This window comes from Arachis ipaensis, chromosome B7 (assembly GCF_059453495.1).
Source record: "Arachis ipaensis isolate K30076 ecotype BB chromosome B7, ASM5945349v1, whole genome shotgun sequence".
Lineage (NCBI taxonomy): Eukaryota > Viridiplantae > Streptophyta > Magnoliopsida > Fabales > Fabaceae > Arachis > Arachis ipaensis.
This window is the reverse complement of record NC_142442.1, coordinates 131,402,564-131,424,591: the sequence shown is the minus strand read 5'-3', so window position 1 is coordinate 131,424,591 and position 22,028 is coordinate 131,402,564. Positions and strand designations below refer to the sequence as shown.

General features: G+C 32.3%; 1 long non-coding RNA gene and 1 pseudogene across 2 annotated transcripts; both read right to left on the bottom strand.

Moving 5' to 3' along the window:
• Nucleotides 1–403: 403 nt before the first annotated feature.
• On the bottom strand, nucleotides 404–5,013 carry LOC107607711 (rust resistance kinase Lr10-like; annotated as a pseudogene). The gene is made up of 3 exons (XR_015892243.1): nucleotides 4,565–5,013; nucleotides 2,962–2,982; nucleotides 404–1,627 (listed from the first exon to the last, which is right to left on the bottom strand). The product of XR_015892243.1 is annotated as a rust resistance kinase Lr10-like (transcript).
• A 3,758-nt stretch (nucleotides 5,014–8,771) lies between these two features.
• Nucleotides 8,772–12,060, bottom strand: LOC107605933 (uncharacterized). Its single transcript, XR_015892245.1, has 3 exons — nucleotides 11,298–12,060; nucleotides 11,035–11,182; nucleotides 8,772–8,964 (listed from the first exon to the last, which is right to left on the bottom strand). It is a non-coding gene; the product is annotated as an uncharacterized LOC107605933 (long non-coding RNA).
• Between the last annotated feature and the right edge of the window lie 9,968 nt (nucleotides 12,061–22,028).

The following is a 22,028-nucleotide window of genomic DNA, read 5'->3' as shown; positions in this document are numbered from 1 at the left end:
CTGCATTTACTAATTTTCCACAAGTAATGCGCTCAACTTTTTGTTTTCTTTTTTGTCCCCCTTTGCTTAGACATGATGCTTTTGTTTTTCAGCTAAACATAGCCATTCAAGTCATGATCATCAAGAAGCTAAGAAGATGAAGACCATTTCTCACTCATTCATTTAGCATATATAGTAATCAATTTTTGAATGGTGGCTTTTGATTGTTAATTAGTTTAATCAAGTTGTGGACTAAAGAGGGTAAAACCAATTTTTTTATACATTAGTAGATAAGAGAGTTCATCGTAATTATTAGAAAAAAGGTAATGTCACTTATTTTTTATAATATTATTGTTCACATATATATTATCTAAGTTGATGAAAAAGTATATATAGACCACATAGGAACGAATTTATTATCATCATAGACATCAGAAATACTAATATACACAAGCTAGCTAGATACAGAATATGCAACATTATATCAAAGTAGAGTCCAGACAGATTATTTCTATTCCTTTGAATCACTAACTGAAGAGACGTCACTAGAGGATAACTTTGAACTGTTATGAGTTGTAGTATCTTCAACATTCTCTTCTGTGAGTGCATCAAGTGGGTAGAAGTATGGTTTTGGAGGCATTTCTAAGTCATCGTCTTGTTCTAGCATCTCCACAACTCTCTTCATTGAAGGTCGATCATTAGGCCTTGTTTGTATACACCACAGTGCCACAATCATCATTCTTTTTGCCAACTTCATCTCTTCATCTGTGTCATTTTCTATTGTTATTTCCCTTCCATCCTGCAATTCATCATAAATCCAAAAGGGAAAATATATCTGACTAGAATTTTCAGTCTGTGCATTCAAATTCTTCCTTCTACTCGCCATCTCCATTAACAACATCCCAAAGCTATAGACATCGGCTTTGTATGAGATTGCGCCAACATTTCTGTAGAAAAGCTCAGGAGCCATGTACCCTATGGTTCCTCTTGCTTCAGTCAGAGACACAATGCTTTTATCAGTGGGAGATAGTCTTGCAAGTCCAAAATCAGACACTTTTGGGTTGAAGTTCTCATCCAAAAGAATATTGTGAGGCTTGATGTCAAAGTGCAGAATTTTCATGTCACACCCATTATGCAAGTATTCAATTCCACGTGCTACTCCAAGGGAAATGATGTAGAGTTTTTCACAACTTAAGGAATCATTCTTCTGAGGGGAAAATATGTATTTTTCTAATGATCCATTTTCCATGAGCTCATATATGAGAGCACGCTTTGATCCCTCTACGCAGAAACCAATAAGTTGCACTATGTTGACATGGTGAATTCTACCAATAGTAGCCACTTCATTGATGAATTCTTGGCCATTGGATTTAGCCTTATTCAACAACTTGACGGCTACAAGGCGGCTACTTCGAAGTTTTCCTTGAAAGACAGAACCGTAGCCTCCATTCCCCAGTTTTGTCTTGAACACCTGTTATGTTCTTGATATCCTTGTAGGAATATCTAATTGGCATAATACTATTGTCGCTTCGAAGAAAATCTTCAATAGTCGGATACACAGATAAATGCCTCCGTCGCCATTTATATATGCATAAAAGAATGATGAATGGAACTCCAACTAGTAAAAATTTGACAAGAACATACAGAGCTGCAAGGAAGATAGAAAAAAGAGCAAATAAATCATAAGGTGTCTTAGTTTTAATTGTTGCAGTCGGAGACACAATACCATTATCAATGAGATAAAGCCTTGCAAGTCCAAAATCAGAGCTTTTGGATTGAAATTGTCATAAAAAAGGATATTATGAGGTATGATGTATTTTTATATCATACTCATTGTGTAGTACTCAATAACACATGCTACTCCAATCTCCAAGAGAAATAGTGTACGGTTTTTCACCTTAAATATATAGTTTGTCACATTGTAGAAAATCTTCAATAGTGTCCTACATAAATAAGTGTTTTCGTCTCCATTTATATATGCTAAAATAATGAGTAAGCACTAAACTCAGTCTTTGTCCAATTTCAAAAAAGGCAAGGCCATTTTTGCTTGTGAACCTTTTTATTTTAGGATAATATAATTTTTTTATTAAAAATTTCATTAAATAGTAACGGAAAATTAATTTTGTTGAGATTTTATTTATAATTTGTGGAGGTTTTAAATGCTCCATAAATTATTAATAAGTTTATTTTTAAAAAAAAATTTTACTGATGGTGATTAAGTAAAAAAAAAGACTATTGCTGAAAATAATATCGCAAGAAAAAAAGTAATCGCAATATAAAAATTATTTAAAAAAAATAGCGTCGAATAAGAAATGAAAAAAGAAAACATTAATATTGATGGTATTAGTGTTAGTTATGATGATACTAATGGTATTGGTATTGGAGATAATGATAATGTTAAAATATGATTACATAATAGAAATAGTAGAAGGAGAATAAGGAATGTGGTGGTAACGATGGTGATAGTTGATCCTATTGTTAAAGAGTTTTTACATATAAAATTTATACAAAAATAATTATCGTTACTATTTAATAAATTTTTTAACAGAAAAATTATATTGTCACAAAATAAAAAGATTTAAAATTGAAGTATTTTTTTATAAAAATTATTTTATCTTTCATAAAAATAGACAAATTAAATTAGTCGATTGAATCTTCACTCTAAAAAGCACTACGAATAGAATTCAAAGTAAAACTCTGACAAAAATCGTAGAAAAAGATATATAAATAGACTAATCATACAAATTTGGAGTTGTTAGTTTTGAAAATATTTTCTATTAATGATAATATTTATGCAATTTGCTTAGTCAACTTTAAATCAAGGTATTCGTAATGTTTCCGTTCCTCTGGTTGCTGCAGAATTCCACAGGTTATAATTAATTAATTCCATGAGGTAATCACAGTCCAATGCATAAACTTTCAAAATTCTCAGTTTCAAACCCAAATGATAAAAATACTATAGTGGGAAATACAAGGACTTACTTATTTCTCCAATTAGAATACCTGCAATCAGCAGAATTGGGCGGACAAGAAACATGCATAAAGGGGGAAAAAGGAAATAGTTAGGATTTATGTTATGACACATGATTTACTGAAAATAAATAAATAAATAAAATAGAGAGAAAATATATTTAAATTTTTATAATACTCACTAAAATTCACGAAATTATTTAATTTAGTCATCAAAATTCTAATTTCACTGTAATAATCTTTTAGATTGATCGCTTTAGATAATCCTAAAACATCATAAAAAATTTTAGAAAATTTTAAAAAATTCTAAAAAAACTTAAAAAATTCTAATAAATTCTAAAAAATTCAAATATCATGTTCCTAGACATCTTTTCAATAATGACTCAGCTATTTTAATACTGATTTGACTATCTTATATGTGCAGTGACTAACTTAACTACTGATCAGATTGCAATTTGGATCCAATTTGTTTCTTTCTCTCTATTTAACCCTTGGTCCCTCCCAAATCTTCCGAATAGTATCTTCTGGTACTTCTTCCTCGTGTTTTTCTCATGTTTTTTTCATATCAATGGGGATGCGTGGAAGAAGGTAAAAGAGGTGTATTGACTTTTTGCTACTAGGCTAAGCTTTTGTTTTTAGGAGTTGGGTCTTAGTGGTTGTTAGAAATTGAGATTTTTGAAGAAATTTTGAGCTTTTCGTGGTGGTAGAAGAGTTGATGATGAGGGTGTTGAGATTGGTGGAGAATCTGGTGGTGAAAGAAGGGATGGAGTTAGAGGAAAGGTTACAGGAACTGAAGGAGGAGGAGGGGTATCAGAGGTTTGATTTGTCTTAGAAGAAGAAGATGGAGATGATTGGGATGATGGTGTTGGATTAGCAGAAGAATCTCGAGAGATTGCAGAAGATGATGCATTTGGAGAAAGAGAGGTTGAAGCCATATCTTCTATGAATCTACCCTCAACAACAAGTCAGCAACAAAAATGTGCTATGTTACTATAACACTCTCATCACTATCTTCAAAAATTCAACAACACTCATAAGTAGTTTTCAATCTTTCTTCACATAACCATCATATTCAACACTCCAAATCAAGCATCTCGCCCAGGTTTTAGATCAACATCCATTCTTCTACCACTACAAAAAGCTCAAAATTTTCTTTCAAAATTTCAATTATTAACAACCACTAAGACCCAACTTCCAAAAACAAAAGTTTAGCTTAGCAGCAAAAAGTCAATACGACTCCTTTACCTCCTTCCATGCATCCCCATCAATATAAAGAAGAAGAATGAGAAGAACAGGAGGAAGAAGCACCAGAAGATAAGGTTCAGAAGATTTGAGAGGAACCAAAAAATATTAGGGTTAAATAGAGAAGAAGGGATTAAATTGGGTCTAAATTGCAATTTGGCCAACTAAACTAACTCTTGAATACTTCAATGTGACACAAGATAGCACACTGAAACAGCTGAGTCATCACCGAAAAATGGGATAATTCCATTATAGTGAAATTAAAACTGCAATAACCAAATTGGATAATTCCAAGTATCTTAAGAATCATTATGGAAAATAACTTAAGAAAGTATTATACACTACTTTAAGAATGAACATTGAGCAATCAAACCTGCAAATAGTGGCACAAAAACAGGATAACAATTAACGTTGTTATGATCATCGATCTCGGCTCGGTACCAAAAGTGACGGTTGCAAGAACTAACTGCCCAAGAAAGTTCAAAACCATAGAGAAGCATGTTGCGGTTGTCTCTACATGAAATGTTGTTGATTTTGCATTCTTCATCGTGAGGCCAAGATGTTGGATACATCCACTCTATATAACACGAGTCTCTCAGCCCCAATTCCCAGAGAGACTTGCCATCAAAATTCACATAGAAAGTGTCGTTGATGCACCTCACATATATCATCTGCTTCATGAACATAAGCCTATCTCCATTCACTTTGTATAAAAAATACTGATACGGCTCAGTTTCAGAATCACTGAAATTGTAGGAGGCTAAGGAATAATTAAGGAGGAGGGAAGAGTTAGAGTAGTAGTGATGATGATGATGATGCAGTAAGGCAAAATTTGCATCCACTAATCGGATAGTGTAGTTGTTGTAGTTAATTGATTGAACACTGAACTTGGCTGATTTCCAATACAAGAAAAGTTGGTGATGATCCTCGCAAGAGAGGGTGTACCTGTGGTCCCCACAGTGAACTGACTGTTTTGAAGCCTGAAAGGGTGCTTTATGTTATGTTTCCCGCAGTGCTTTTTGGATGATTTGTGCTTGTTGGTAGAGTTAATATCAAGGAGAGATTGAGTCGGCTAGGCGTTATTTTGCCAACTGATAATATCTGTGTACTCTGTAAGAAAGAGGTAGAATCAGTCAAACATTTATTTCTTCTCTGTGACCTTACATGGCAGGTGTGGTGCAGTTGGTTGCGGTCCTTTGATGAAGATTGGGTTATTCCTGGTATCATTAGAGAACTGTTTGAGAGTTGGATTGGTTGGCATAAGCGAAAACAAAAACAGAAGAGGTGGCTGACTGGATTCTTCGCAGTGATTTAAAATATTTGGGTGGAACGAAATGCTAAGATCTTTAATGATAAGGAAACAGGTGTTGACTTCGTAATAAAGAGAACAATCCAGAGTTACAATGAATAGACTGCTAGTGATTCTGCAGGTTGTTGATGGCATTGTTGACTTAGACTAAAATATTATATTTTTCCATGTAGTTTTGTTGTTTAACTTGTTTGCTCCACTTTACAGTATTGAGCTTTCTTTGTTTAAAAAAAAAATGTTATGTTTCCCGCACCATAGTAATGAACAGTTTTTTGCATCACTTGTTCTCATGCTTACACAGCACAGCAGCAACAACATCACCAGCAGCAGGGATGACATTTCTTCGAGAGAGATTTACAAAATATCAAAGTTTACATCATTTTCTAATTTAATTCAATTGTTTCCAAAATCTAAGAGTTTCTTGACTTTTTCTTCCCAAGGATTTTGACCAAGTCTCGTGGATATTTGTATGACCCTCCCTGGGCGTCAATTTAATTTAATTACATTAATCATCATAACTTCAAATATTTAATTTAATTAGAATAAATATCAAATTATTTTAAATTTTGTTTGATTCATTAAACTAAATTAATTATAACTAATTTATTATTTAATTTGATTGAGATAAATATTAAATTATTTAATAAATAATATATAAAACAAAAAAATAAATAAAATTAATTAATTCAATTTATTATCTTATTATTTTATATATCCCTTTTCTCTTTTTATTTTGTACTTCAGATAATTTGTAATTTTTTTTTATCTTAATTTTGTTAATATTTTTTATGATTTTATTTTATATTAATTTTTTTATTTATTTTGATTAATAATTTTTAAGAATATTATTATTTTATTTAAAGATAATTTAAATTTTTTGTAATATTTTTATAAAAGTTGATTAATAGGTTCTTTTTTAAAATATTTTTTTGAAATTTTTTTAATAAGATCGTATTTTTATTTTTTCTCTTTCATCCTTTGTATTAATTAATTATATTAATATTTTATTATAATACATTTTTTATCTACTCTACACATTATCTTTTCTATCTTCTTTTATTTTTTTTAATTATTCTTTTTACTTTATTTTTAATTGTTTATTTTACTTTTACTTCTCATATATAGATTTATTATAATTCATCACAGGTTCATTTTGAATTTAAGTGATTTTTTACGTTATATTTTACTATTGATGCTTTTATTTTATTTAGTGTGTTTTTTTAGTCTGTGTTTAATATAATAATCTGTAAATATCTATTCTATTATATAAAAATTAAATTTATGCACTTAATGATAAAACTGTCGTGGCATCACTGACATGTTTCTCATGGTGTTTTTCGATTTATTTTTTTAACTCATTAAATTTAATTTATTATAATAAATTAATTATATCAACTAATTAATTTGGTTAATTATTTAAACATCATACAATTTATTATAATTTCCATCAATCAATTAATTGTAATTTAAATTGAATAATTATTTTGTTACGAAATTATTATTTTCTAATTTATTTTTGGGCAATACATATATTAATATATCACAAATTAAGCTATTTTACATTAAATAACTTATATAATGGTCATCTCATTTATTATCATAAATATTGAATTAAATAAGTCATTATTACTTTTGATTTAGAATTATATGAGAATAAAACCAGAGATACTATTTTATTTGACCTTTAGGGTTTAATGGGTGTCACACTCAGATATAAATAGTGACTTCCGAATTTTGGTTTCCAACATACCAAAGCCACATTCGTAACTCCTTTTCCATAAAAGAAATTGCGATGCAACTCTATCAGAGATACATAAGGTTTTCAAAGAACAAGGGAATGATCTGAATTTGCACGAATTCTAAATGTTCGAACTTACGATGTTGTTTCAGTTGGTTATTGTTACGAGAATGAATCTAATCTATACGTGTCTAAGGACTAGAATAGATTAAATATTATTTAAGTAATTTATTTCTAATATTAGTATTTGATTAAATTAGTTTTAGAGAAATTTAAATTATTCACTCAGTTTATATATTGCGACTATTATTTTTGAATATATTATTTTTACATTTTTTAATATAAAATTTCTTTTTTTGTCTGATTTTTAAGTTTATTTTCTTTCTTGGATATATGTATCACATTTTTTTCTCATTTATATTTCAGATTAGTAATGTAATTCATAAGAAAAATATATTTAAAAAAAAGGGAAAAAATATTAAAACATCACTATTTAAAAAAAAAGAAAGATACGTGAAAAAAAGGAAAACGAAAAATTAAAACATCACTATTAGAAAAAAACTATTAATATGCGTATAAATGAGGTCGGAATTGAGGAATATATATGGATATAAAAAATAAAAAATTATTACACGATTGAAGAATAAAAAATAATTATATATATATAACGAAATAATTATAACAAAAAATAATTAATTAATATATGTGATTTAAATATTTTTAATAACCGGTAACATAGAGTTTAACAAAATATAATTCATATATTTTTTATTTATGTATATATATATATAGAATTATTTATGTATATGTATATATATTAGGAAAAACTACCAATTATTTAACAAAATTAATATATAAGGTTATGGAAACTCCCATTAAAATATTACAAGAACAAGACGACTTATATAAAAATGATTCTCATGAATAATAAAGTAAGTTGATTATTTTTCATTATTCTTTCAAGTGATGCTAGGTCCATTTTATAAATATTTTTTTGTTCATATTTTAAGTTTATTTGATAAGTAAACCTTTGCACGAATCAAAGACAGGGTGATTTTATAGATTTATAAGTACTAATAGTCTTTATATTTAATTTGTTTTATAGTGTGATAATAGCCAATATATTTGTTGATAGATTTAACTATTATTATATTATTTATGATCACATTCAGTATATATATATCTGATTTATTGAAAAAAATATATTATTAAAACTGATTAATAACTATTTTAAAATTAATCTAATTAATACTAGATTAAAAAAAATAATGCATAACATGTTATTTTTTTATTAATCAAATTATTATAATTTAAATTAATTTTAAAAAATAATTTAAAATTATAATTTCAATCTTATCACGTGTAACACCTTAACTTCTAGCACGTCATGATCGTACTAAGGGTAAGGCGTTACGACTCTAGTTTCCTTTTATTAGCTATTTAATATTGAGCCTCTACACGTTAACTGATCGATAGATTTTAAGAAAAACGAAATTCCTTTTAAATTGTATATACTTCAGCTCAACTATGTCAGATAAACATATACTCACATAATTAATATTAACTCATAATAATTATTCATACAAGACTTAAATACAAACCTACCCCTCTATAAAAATATAACACTTTACAACATCAAGGGCGAGGGAAATAAACCCGAAAGCAACTAGCCAAACAAGCCTTCTATTCGTCCGTAGCTTTTCAATTAGCCATCCTGTCTGTACCTCTGAAAATGTTTTTTTAAAAAACTTTGGGGTGAGAACAAAGCCACACGTTCTCAGTAGGGAACGTGAATGCCGCAATAAACAGAGTAAATACAAATAGCTAGTTCATATCACAAAAACAATTTCACTTAAAACAGTTTTAAATTCCTTTCTTTAAATCACGTTACTTACACAAAAATCCAGTCACATTAACAGTTCCTTATCCATAAACAACATTCCTAAATACATTATTAAGACTACAACACAAGTAAAATATTCATCAAACACACAAGCAAATCACCAAAACAACAGCTCAATCACAAATGAACAATAAAGCAAACGCAATCAAATGTAAATGCGCAAACAAGATGATGCATGCCTGTTCCTAGCGCAGGCCATGAGCTCATGCGTCGGTTGTCTACCCGCAACCCGACGTACTCGGAGTGAACCCCGAATATGGTCCCTTTACTGTGTCAATTAGACATATTGGCATCACGGTTACCCGTGTCAATTAGGCCTCATTATAATAACAGTTCAATGTGTATCACAGTAAGGAACAGTGCTATCAATTAGGCGAACATTCCCGCATTAGCAATCTCAGGCTATCAGTTAGGCGGGCCCTTTCGCATTAGCAGTTTGGCACAAAAGCCCATTCAATATAATTCTCAACTTTTATTTCATTCCTTGTTCCTCATTCTTTTTCTTTCCCTTTAAGTATCTTTTCCACCCTTTATTTCTTACTTTCTTTCCTTTCCATTATGCCTCCGCATCGTCTTACAACTAAACACACCTCCGCATCACCAAGTTGCTAAAAGTACCTCCACATCACCATGAAACTAGGTGTACCTCTGCATCACCATTTAACTTTAAACGTTTCCTAGGGATAACGTACACACCTTTGTTTAACTAAGTTCATACATTCTGCTAAATTTGGACATATCCTTTAGGTCTAAGCCAAGTTTCACCACGTTTGGATTAGAATTGAATTAAATAGCCAACTTAATAAAATCTGTTGCTGCACTAAAGGGAATTTAGAAAAAAATACAGCAAGCAGTTCTGTTTTTAATAAATCTGTAATAAATTCAATTCTAATCCATTACGGCTAAATTTTGGTGAGGATATACTTAACACTCATAAGTTTTAGGACAAATAAATTTCAGATCCATAGCATCTCGTATGGTTAATTAAAAGTCAGTTGAAAGTGCTGCCCTGTTTCTTTAAATTAGTTCTGAATTTCCTGCAAACAGCCCAACTTCCAAGAAACATAACTAACTCTACAAAATAGAAATGGATGTGAAATTTATACTCACTTAAAATAGACTGATATATCTTTAAAACCCTTTTGGAAGCAACTCAAAATTCCAAATAAATCAAAAGTTATAGCGTCTGGAAGTTGGTACTGCAAAACCAGAAAACCAGAAAATTCTGCAGCAACCACTAAACTTCAAAAATTCATATCTTCCAAACCACTTGGCCAAATTCCCTGAAATTTTTATGGAGAAATCTCGACTTCTTGAAGTTTGACAGAAAAATAATTTGGATAAAGAATTATGTCTAGATTGCTCCCAGTTTTTATTTTAAGCTGCTGCCAATTATGCAGAAAATTCTGCATTAAGTAATTTTAACAACCCTTCATACCATATTTTATATTCAAGCCTAAAATTCCTCTAAAACCATAATTCTAACTTTCTTTAAACTAACAAAATTTGCCCACGAATGCTTAATTCAATATTTCACCACTTCACATTATAGGTGCAACGTAATCATATTATCACAGCATCCATTCTTTAGCATCTCATCTATCACAACATATCTCAAGTTATGATTCATCAAATAAATTTCCAGCAACCATCTCAATATTCCATACTCAAAACCATCATCAACAAGTACTATCATCATGTATCACTTCAAAACACACAACATCATCAATAATTACTACATGAAATCATTAAACCAATCACCAATCACAGCTATGATTCAACTCAATTCCAACAATTATTCACACAAAGAAGCCATAAACTATTTGCAATTACTCATTTAATGTTATTGGCGTTCATACTTTAAAACCTTTATTTTTAAAACAAACCCCCTACCTTGATTTGTCGAACCCGTAGGAACTAACCGCGATAATCCCCTTTCTTTATCCCTTAATTTTCAACAGCGGCAGCAACCCTCAATGCAGCCAGAGCAGCGGCAGTAGCCTCAACTCCTTCAAGGCAGCAACAGCGACAACTGCACCAACTATGATTATCCCGGAAATGCATTAGCAATGACTAGAGCAAAACACATGCTACTGTAATTAGGGCAGGGATATAGCAGAAGGATAAATTGATCACAGATCAAGGAAGAAAGTTACAGGTTTCGGAAATCGAAAAAACTGGAATTAGAACAAGGAGCATGTTCGTCAAATCGAGAAATAGTGGCAGCAGCTAAACGGTGGCAAGAATGGTGACTCCATGGTGGCGTGCAACTCGCCAGCGGCCGTTGCAGTGGCGGAGGTCCCCCTTCTCTCCCGTCATGTCACTCCTTCTCTTTCTCCCCTGTTCATCCGCGACGGTGATGGCTAGGGCTTCTCCCAGCAATGGCTCCTCCGACGATAATGGTTCCATCGACGGCAGCGGCGGCGAGAAAGCACGATGGCGATGCGACAGCGTCACGGCTCCACGATGGAATGGCGAGCTCGACGGTGACGATGGTCTTCGCACAGCAACGGCGCGTCTTTCCTCTGGCTCTCCTCCGCGAACTCGCTCTCTCCTCCGGCGTCACCCTTCCTCTCCTCCCCTCTCTTCCCGCGGCTCTGGTTCCTCACTCTCAATCCCTCCTCGTTTCTTCCTTCTGATTTCTTCCTTTCTTTCTGTGTGGGTGTGGGTGGGATAAAAGGAAAAAGGAATGGTGATGGTGAGTGAGTAGCGGTGAGGAGTTAGTAACGAATTAGTAACGTGGCTCATTGAGTAGCAAACAGGTGTGAAAGGGAGATTACATGTGTAAGTAAGTTGGGTAAGAAAGGTTAGGGTTAGTGAAATTAGGGTCTGGAATTGGAAATTCAGGATTTGAGTAGAGTTTTAATTCAAAACCAGATTTAATTCAATATAATTAATTTTAAGAATATTTATTTATTATTTATTTTTTAAATTACAAATTATTTTTAATTAAATACTATAATTTACAATTTAAAGATAAATAAATACATTTTTTTTTAGTTCATAAAATTAATCAAAACCTTCAATTATGTAATTTAAATTATATATAAAACTCTTTTATCTTTAATTATTAGAACTTTGAATTTTAATTAAACAAAAATCATTAATCTCAGTAAATCAAAAATATCTAATTATAATTAAAATTTATATAAAACAAAATTAATTTAAAACTTGAAGTCTCATAATCTTTCTAAAAATAAAACCATATATATAAATATAAATAACTCATTATTTATTTTCTAAAAATCTGGGTCTTACATCACGTGCACGGTAATTACACTTGTAATAAACAATAATGGAGTGGGATACTAGAAACATGAATTATATATGTATGTTTTTGTTGATACATATTTCATTTTGAAATAACTATCCATTTTCTGAAAAATAATACATTAAAAATCAATGTATCTTGCTAATAGACTTTTTACGCCCATTAAATTTTTCGTATTACAATACTATTTTCTCTTCTAATAATAAACAATAATGGAGTGGGATACTAGAAACAACAACTAATTAATTAAATTAAAATAAACTAAAATATTAATATTCTAAGATATTTTTTAATTAATTAAATCAAAATATTTTAATATGACAATTAGTTAATTAAATTAAAATAATCCCAAATATTAATATTCTAACACATTTTTTAGCTACCTAAATCAAAATATTCTAATATGACAACTAATTAATTAAATTAAATTAATCTAAAATATTAATATTTTACTATATTTTTTAACTAACTAAATTAAAATATTTTAACATAACTAATTAATTAAATCAAAATAATCTAAAATATCTTCTAAACAAGATTACCCAAGATTTAGGAGTGATTCAAGAATTGGATTGATTTTTAACTGGAGTGGTATGAAAAGTTTGTATTTTCTTTAACTTGTCAAATAAAAATCACTTGATGATATCATCTAAATATAAATGCTAATTGGCTTGTATTACAGTTAGCTACATGGAGTAAATTGTATGTAGTGTTTATGTTAGCTTAGTTTGGTAGTTTGCCATCATATTTTCCAGCCGCTAGTGAGGCCTTTTTTTAGAACTCATTCTCCATCTATCTCTCTTTTTTAAACTCTGTTCCAACAATTAATTTTCTCTTTATGCAAGTATGGTGTTCTTACACCTTTATGGGAGTGTCAAATATCTATATGTAAACAACTGTATATCCAGACTTCAGTTTTCCCATCGAATCACACCATATATATTTGCACTATATAAGTTCCAAAAGTTTTTAGTGCCTTAAGATAGATTATTTTGGCTGTGAAAGGTTCACATTAATGTAAGTTATTTTTTAAAAATCAATTGTAATAAACTATTTTTAAAAATAAAAACTTGAAGGTTGAAAGTATAACAAGAATTCAGTGTCACAAAATCCACTCACCAATTACCCGTAAAACAAAAATCAGACTTTGACAAAGTCGTGCTGCAACTTGCAAGTTGCAACGTCAATTTCGGAGAGATAGATAAAGAGTGACAATGCCAACCAGGCAGAAAAAATTGAGATTTATGTGAAATAAAAAAAGTAAATTAAGTACATGTTAAAAAGTAAGATTTTAATAAGATTTAAATAGTAAAATTGTTAGACCTAGTATAAATTTTGTAAAATCGATTTACTCATTTAAAATCGTAATATCGAATAATTTTAAAAGTTAAATTGAAATTCTAACTACTATGCCAACCAGGTTTCATGAAAAAGAAAAAAGAAAATTACGATATAAGTAATGGTGGTACTAAAAGAAAAATTAAAGAAAAAATGTGATATATATTCGTTTGAACTCACTCTCTATTGTTCGTTTATTTTGATCATCACTCTCCCAAGTCCACTCACTCTCTTTGCAATGGATTCATCAAATATTCGTTTCACTAGTCACTATACACGTCTAATTCATGGGAACTTCCTTAAACAATAATGTTCTTTGCAAATTCTAGGCACTTAACTTATAATACTTTCATTAACTTGTAATGTTTACCTTTGTCCTATAGGAAAATTTTCTTTCAATATACTCGTATGATGTGCTCCAAGCACAAAAGATTGATATGAATATCAATCACTGTCCATTCACTAATTTTCCACAAGTAATGCGCGTAACTTTTTGTTTTCTTCTATTTTTTTTCCCTTTGCTTAGACGTGATGCTTTTTGTTTTTCAGCTAAACATAGCTATTCAAGTCGTGATCATGAAGAAGCTAAGAAGATGAAGACCATTTCTCCCTCATTCATTTAGCATAGTAATCAATTTTTGGATGGTGGCTTTTGATTGTTAATTAGTTTAATCAAGTTGTGGACTAAAGAGTGTAAAACCAATTTTTTATACATTAGTAGATAAGAGAATTCATCATCGTAATAGCATCTATATAGTTACCTTTATAATATCATAGAGAATAACATATATAAACTTAACTTTCATAATGACAATCTCATAATTTTTCACATCTATATATGAAGAATGAATAATCTTGATATAATTTTAATAGGTATAATTCCACAACATCCAGATCACACCAAACACTACTTAGCATATTGTCGAACACTTGGCATGCAAAAGCATAAACAACACAAAAATAGCACTAACAAGTATTCTTTGCAACACCAATTTAAAATTCAGCACCAATGACATGAAAAATCAGCAGCATTTCATAGTGACTCAGCAAAATATCAGTTAATCAATCCAAATAAATTGAAATTCAAACTCAAGAAGCTTTTAATAGCTTGTTTAACTATGTATAAACTAACATTAATTCTAATCAGAAAATCCTAATTCTAACCTAAACTCAACTAACAATAGCAAATAATCTTAACTAAATCAAATTAACACTAGAATCAACATATAACTAATCCTAAATTAACTAAAACATAGAAGAAAAGGTAATCTGAGAACCTGAGTCGAAGAATAGAGCAAGAGCTAGGAGAGAGGGATGCAGTGGCAATGACCAGCCGCTGCTGCGTCTGAACTCGCTAGAACTGGAGTGGCTCTGTTCTGATTCTGCGACTGAAAATGAGGGAGGCAGGGGCGAGCTAGAGAGCCACAGTGCAAGGTTGTAAGGAGGAGAAAAAGATGGTCGCGACGGCGCTGGATAGGAGCCAGTGGCGAGACAAAGAAGGCAGAAGACAGGAAAAGAAAGAGAGAAGGGTTTTCCCAGGGTTGTTCGGCGAAGGTGGAAGAAGAAGAAGAAAGAATGGGAGAAGAAGAAGAAGATGACAATGGTGGTTCTGTGGTTCTGACGGAGACATTGGGGATGATGATCGATGGTGGCGCTGTGTTGGTGGTCAAAGAGAAGCCAGGGTTGGAGAAGGGAGAGTCATTCAGATTTCAGAGCTGTGAAGTTGGTCGAGTGAGTGACGGGAGCCCTTAGGGCTTTTGGCTCTCTTGTTGATTTGATTGTGGCCATTGGAAAGAAAACTGCCGTTATTTTGGTTCTTTTTGTAGTTGAAACACAAACCGCGCCTATAACAGTCTAATCTTATCAATTTGTGGCAGTTTGATAAACAGCTACCAATTAATCGCCACTATCTTCAGCATTTGCTGTAGTGAATATATGGCCATATATACAAGAAAATAATAGTTATTCCATAATTCAAATGAGTAAAATATTATATTCATTTAAAAGATCTTAATAACAAAATGTTTGCTTTTTAGAAAAAAATAACAACTTTTTCAAAAATTTTTTTTTATCAAACTAAGCATTAATCTAAGCATTAAAAACACATATGTAATATGTTCTCCCCTATTAGCTGTCAAATCTAGCTAGGATTCAAAAGGAAAATTAAGTTTAAAAGGAACACATTGCTCTCATATTTTTTTGTTATATTTTTAAATAAATAAATAAACAATAAATACAAATACAAAGTTTCTCCTTCTTTCATCACTATATCAACATAATTGTTAACAGTTTATTACATTAAGGAATAGTAAAATATTTTTTGTTTCTTAGAAATGTAGAAGAAGAAAATTAGACAAAGAAATGTTGAACGACAACTAAAAAGAAAACTTATACAAAAAGAAAATTCTTGTGGTACTTCATAAGATTATAGAATAAGTAATCATCTATTTATAATTTATAAATTATAATTTATAAAAGTTGATATCAATTTTCTATACAATGAATTTTGGCTATTTTGTTTTTTTAATGGTGTCACATCTACACTTCTAAATACATAATAACTTATGAGAATTAGTCAATCATCTTAAAAAAATTTAAAAACTCTTACATATTATTATTTAATTGAAACATAAATTACTAATTAAATACAATAAATATATAAATAAAGTGTCATAATAATTATAATTATAAGAAGTTTAAGTTACAAATATTAAAATTTCACATTATTTAATTTTTATATATTGTATACGACTCTTATTACTATACTATTTAATCTATTTACAAATCATATTGCATATAGCTTTTATTACTATTATTACTTCATTTTTTAATCTCTCGTATATAAATTGTTAAAAATTACTTTTTTCTTTTTGTGACTGAAAATAACACAAAGAAAAAGGACCTAAGAGAAAGAGTAGGACTCCTCTCTAATAATAATGTCTAAACTATTAGAGGGCATCAACCACTTCAGGTACACCTGCTTGTTAAAAGCAGTAGTCTTAGCCATTAAATCAGCTGCTCTGTTTGTTGTGCGCTGTATGAGTACTACCGTAACTGTCCAATTATACTGGAGCATCTCTTTGATTTTGTCAAGCAGATCAAAGTCAGTCCTAATCATGCTGGTTATGTCTCGCGAAACAAGAAGAAACGCATCAAGATTATCAGTTTCACATATGACCTCTTTGCACTCGCAATCCCAAGCCATAACAAGCCCTCTTCAAATAGCATGAAGCTCACAGTAGAAAACACTAGAAAGAGGTCTACTGGCAGAACAACCTTTTATCCAAATTCCCATGTTGTCTCTAATAATACACCCAAAGCCAGCTAATTGCTCATTTTCAAAAATGCTTGCATCGCAGTTCACTTTACAGACATTCATCGGAGGTGGTTCCCAGTTTATATTGCAAAGAGGAAGGAGTAATATGTTTTCGGGTAGTAATGACATTGGAAAAATCTCGAGCAGCATGTTTAGCCAAGTGAACAATTTTCTCCCTACTCTATGGATCATCTTGATGGAGGATGTCATTGTTCCTATCCTCCAAATCCATCAAAAGGCCGCTGCAAAGAGGAACTCATTTTTGTTGAGGTTAGAACGAATCTAAGCCACAAAATCCAAACCAGAATCCACAGCGGTCATTAATCTAAATCTGACGAGCTTTTTTGCAAGTCCTAAAGCAATGGTTAATATCCTCTAGAGCAAGATAACATCTCTAACAAAAATTAGAAGTAGCAAGACCTCTTTGAAACCGGTAGCTAGATGTGGGAACTCCGTTGTTGAGGCAAAGTCAGAGCAGACACTTTATCTTCTCCGGTATTCTCAAGCGCCAAAGCCAAAGCCAATTTTCATTATCATTCCAGCCAAATTTCTTCTTCAATAGCTATTCATACCCGCTTTTAATCGAGTAGGTGAGAGTATTTGAGTTTGTTCAAAACCAACCTGTTTTATCCCCAGCTTGCTTGATAGGATCAAAGAGCATCAAATCAAGTTTAATTTCTTCCGGAATCATTGTGCAAAGAATATCCCACCGCCAATGTCCATGGTGCCAAACATCTTCTAGCTTCAAGAGAAAATCAGAAATGTGAACAAAAGGAACCAAAAGAGCTAGCGTTCCAGATGGTCCCAAGCATGATACTAAAAGAATTGAGACATCCTGCCTATACACCATTCAAAATCATCAGGAAACTTTTCTATTGTCTTATAAATTGCTCACCAAGTGCTTGAAACATTATTAGAAAAATTGGATGAAAAGCAAGAATCCCCAAATAAATATTTTACCAACATAATCCTTAACCAAAGCTTATCTTTATTATGCAGTAATTGCTAAACAAGTTTTTCTAATAAAGCAAAATTCACACATTGAGTATCTCTAATTCCCAAACCTTCATATTTTCTTGGAGTGACAACTTTGCTCCACTTGACCAAGCTTAAGCAATGCTCCCCCACTTTTTCCTTCCACAAGAATTGATGTCTAAACACAGAATCAATCTTTTGACAAATCGAAGTAGGAAAAAGAGTCACTTGCATCTGGTAAATAAGAAGAGAAGAAGCAATAGATTTAATTAAGCAAAGTCTGCCTGCTCTGTTAAGGAGTCGACCTTTTTAACTAGCCAGCCTATTCTTGATCTTCTCTAAAGAGTCTGAAAAAACAGACCTGGCAGCTCGAGGATGATTAAGGTTCACCCCCAAATATTTGCCTAAGTCACTAGTAAAATAAATATGAGAAACACCAAATAACATTTCCTTCCTTTTATTAGAGATTTTTCTAGAACAAATAGTTTTGGATTTTTCAATGTTAACCTTCATACCTGAAACTTTGCAGAATAACTCCAAGGTGTACACGACATTCTGAATTTGATTTTTCTCCGCTTTACAAAAAAAGAGGAGGTCATCTGCAAACATCAAGTGAGAAACTCTAGGTTCCCCTCTAGAAACAGCCACACCATCCCAAATGCCTTCGTCAACTTGTTTGGAAATGAAGCACGCCAATCTCTCTATGCACAAAACAAATAAATAAGGAGAAATTGGATCTCCTTGCCTGAGTCTTTTGCGAGGTTAGAAGCTATCCAATCTATTCCCATTCTAGAGGATGGAACAATTTGAGGCCTGAACATAATTCATTACAAGCTAAATAATTAGAGAAGGAAAGCCAAAAGATTCAAGAGTGTGCTCAAGAAAATTCCAATCAACTCTATCATAAGCCTTTTCTAAATCAATCTTAAAAGCCATAGCTCCTTTTCTAGACTTTGTCCGCTTAAGAAAGTGAAGAACTTCTTGGACGACAATAACATTATCAGGCGCTCCTCTACCATGAATAAACCCTCCCTGAGTTGGGCTAACAATCTCATCCAAAAAAGGTCGTAATCTATTAATCAGCACTTTAGTCACAAGCTTATAAATGACATTATAAAGGCTTATTGGCCGAAAATCTTTCAATCAAGTTGGAGGGTCGCACTTAGAGATAAGAACAATCAAAGTTTCCAACAAAGAATGACTTAACGTCTCCCCTAAGAATGCTTTCTGAACAGTACGCCACAACTCATGACCCACCACATCTCAATATTCCTTGAAGAAAAATACTTGAAAACCATCTGGCCCAAGAGCTTTGAACGAGCTCATATTATCCAGAGCTTTTTTAACCTCCAACATTGTCACTGGTTTAGACAAATTATTATAAGCATTTTGGCTAAGAGTTGGCATAGGAATTTCTCCCATGCAATTAACCTCAACAGGCTCAGTAGAGCAAAAAATATTTTTGAAGAAATGAACAACCTCTCTTTGCGAAACTTTTGGATCATCAGACCAGGACCAATCACTTACTAGCAACCCATGAACCTTGTTAGATTTTCTTCTAATGATGGTTTGCATATGGAAAAAACTAGTATTTCTATCACCATACCGAACCCATTGATCTCTTGACTTCTGGTAGTACCAAAGCAACTCTTCCTGAGCCAACATTAGATTATACTTAGTTCTCAATTCTTCCTCTTTATGTTTCGAAATTGAATCATCGTCAGCTTCTATTTTTCGTTGGATACAATTCAAATAAGCCTCCAATTCCCTCTTTTTAATAAAAATATTGCCAAAGACCATAGAGCTGAAATCCAACGAACCTTCTTGAACCCGTAGCAACTTTCTATGGATGCCAAAAGCTGTACTATCTCAAGATTTCTGAACAATGGCCTTGTAATCAGGATGCGTCGCCCATGCCGCTTGGAATCTAAAAGGTCAATTTCCTTTCTTGACAGGAACTCCTTGACATCAGATAAGCAGGGGACAATGATCAGAGTGAGAACGGTTGAGAACTTCAACAAATGCTTTTGGAAAAAGAAGGCGTCATTCTATAGTACTGACAAACCCCAACTTGAGGGTTTATCTTGTGCTGATTTCAGGGGTTTTATCAATGATTCCACACACTTTCTATATGAAAATACAAGATTTTGCATTCCTTTCCTAGTTTCGCCTCATGAATGAAAACATGCTTATTTCGCACTAAAATAGATACATTTCTAATCTTCTCTTGATGCCATTCGATGCCGTAACTTGTGTGTTAAGTGGTTTCAGGATATAGAGTGGGAATGGACCGAAAGAGAAAAGGAAGACGGGTACAAAGGAAGGAAGCATGAGGATTAAGCCTTGGAGGTTTTCGCATGGGCGCGTGCGCGCACCTTGCGCGCCCGCGCGGATAAGTGCAACGTGGAGCCAAAGCCAAGAGCCGGCTTGAGAAGCGGCTAAGCCAGGATCTTCATGGGCGCGCACGCGTACATCACGCCTCCGCGCACATTTCAAGACGTCTCAACGGCGCGTGCGCGCCGATTTGCGAATATGATTTTTTAAGAAGTCACGTGACTTAGGCATGGAGGCAGTTAAGGATCCCACTCTTAGAGAAACACCTTGGCGGGAAAAGCTTAAGAGGACCAAAGGAACAAGGGTTAAGGACACTTTTAGTTCATTTACTTCTAGATCTAGATATTTTCCTTCTCTTGGGGAGAAGAGAGAGTTAGTTACACTTTTTGGGAGAAGAAGAGGGAGATTCCAAGCTTCACTAGGGTTCATCCTCATCTAATTTCTGAATTCTCAATGACTTTTTGGTGAGATCCATTACAATTCTCACTCCACTTTGTTCATGTCATAGATTTTCTTCTCCAATTTCAAGTAGTAGATACAATTGATCAATTCTCATAGATCTAGAATTCAACTTTGTAGTTTTGGATTTCATCTCTATTTTGGATTTTCATTGCTACTCTTTGAGACTTGTTGTTAGATCTTTGTGTTGCAACACTTTCAATTTGACTTTTCTTCTCATTTTACTATGACTTTCCTTCTTGCTCATCACATGTTTGATAAAATGACAACACTAGCCATGGAGTAGAATTTTCACACTTGGCATAGGGTTTGGTCTTTGGAAGAAGTTGAATAGTTGTATCAATAGTTGATTTAGAATTAGGGATTGCTAGTTGGCTTGGAGTGCACTAAAGCTAGATTCCCATAAGGTGAAGCTAGGACTTGTGACTCAAGTTGATTACTTTCATTTGACCTCCCTCTACACCTAGGGGATAACTAAATGAAGCAAGGCCTAATTGTTATCAACATTGTATGGACTATAAGGATAGAATTTCCAATGCCAACCCTAAGCCAAGTCTTTTGATAATTGATTGTTCGTTTCTCATTACCTTGCTAAAACCCTCAAAGAATTCCAACAAAGCTTACTAAATCAATAAGATGTACACTTTGGCAATTCCAAGGGAGAACGACTCGGGAGACTAGTACTCTCGGATATAGATTGTAGATTTGTTTGATAAAGGATTTTGCGTCGGTTTAGACTATACTACGATTGATCATTTGATAATTTCTATACCGGCAAAAATCTATTTGTCAAAATGGCACCGTTGCCGGGGATTTTGCTTAGTGTGCCATGTTATTGTTTTGGATTAAGCATGTATATATGTACATAGTTGCACTTCATTGTAAATTGCTCAATTGACTAACTCCTCATCGTTACAATGAATTCCATTTCTCCTTCATTGCATGACGCGTTCACAACCGAATCCGAGCTTAATCCCTTTTGATCCGGAAATAGAACGAACTTTGTTTCATATTAGACAAGCTCGGAGGCGGCTAAGATTTGGAAAGGGTGAAGAGGTTTTCACCACCTCAACCACCTTACTAGAAGTGAACATTGAACCGTCACTCAAAGAAGGCATTAATCATACTCCCATCAAACTCACTAACAATTCTTCTTTTGTTTTAGGTACTAATACCATGGACGCTCCACGGAGA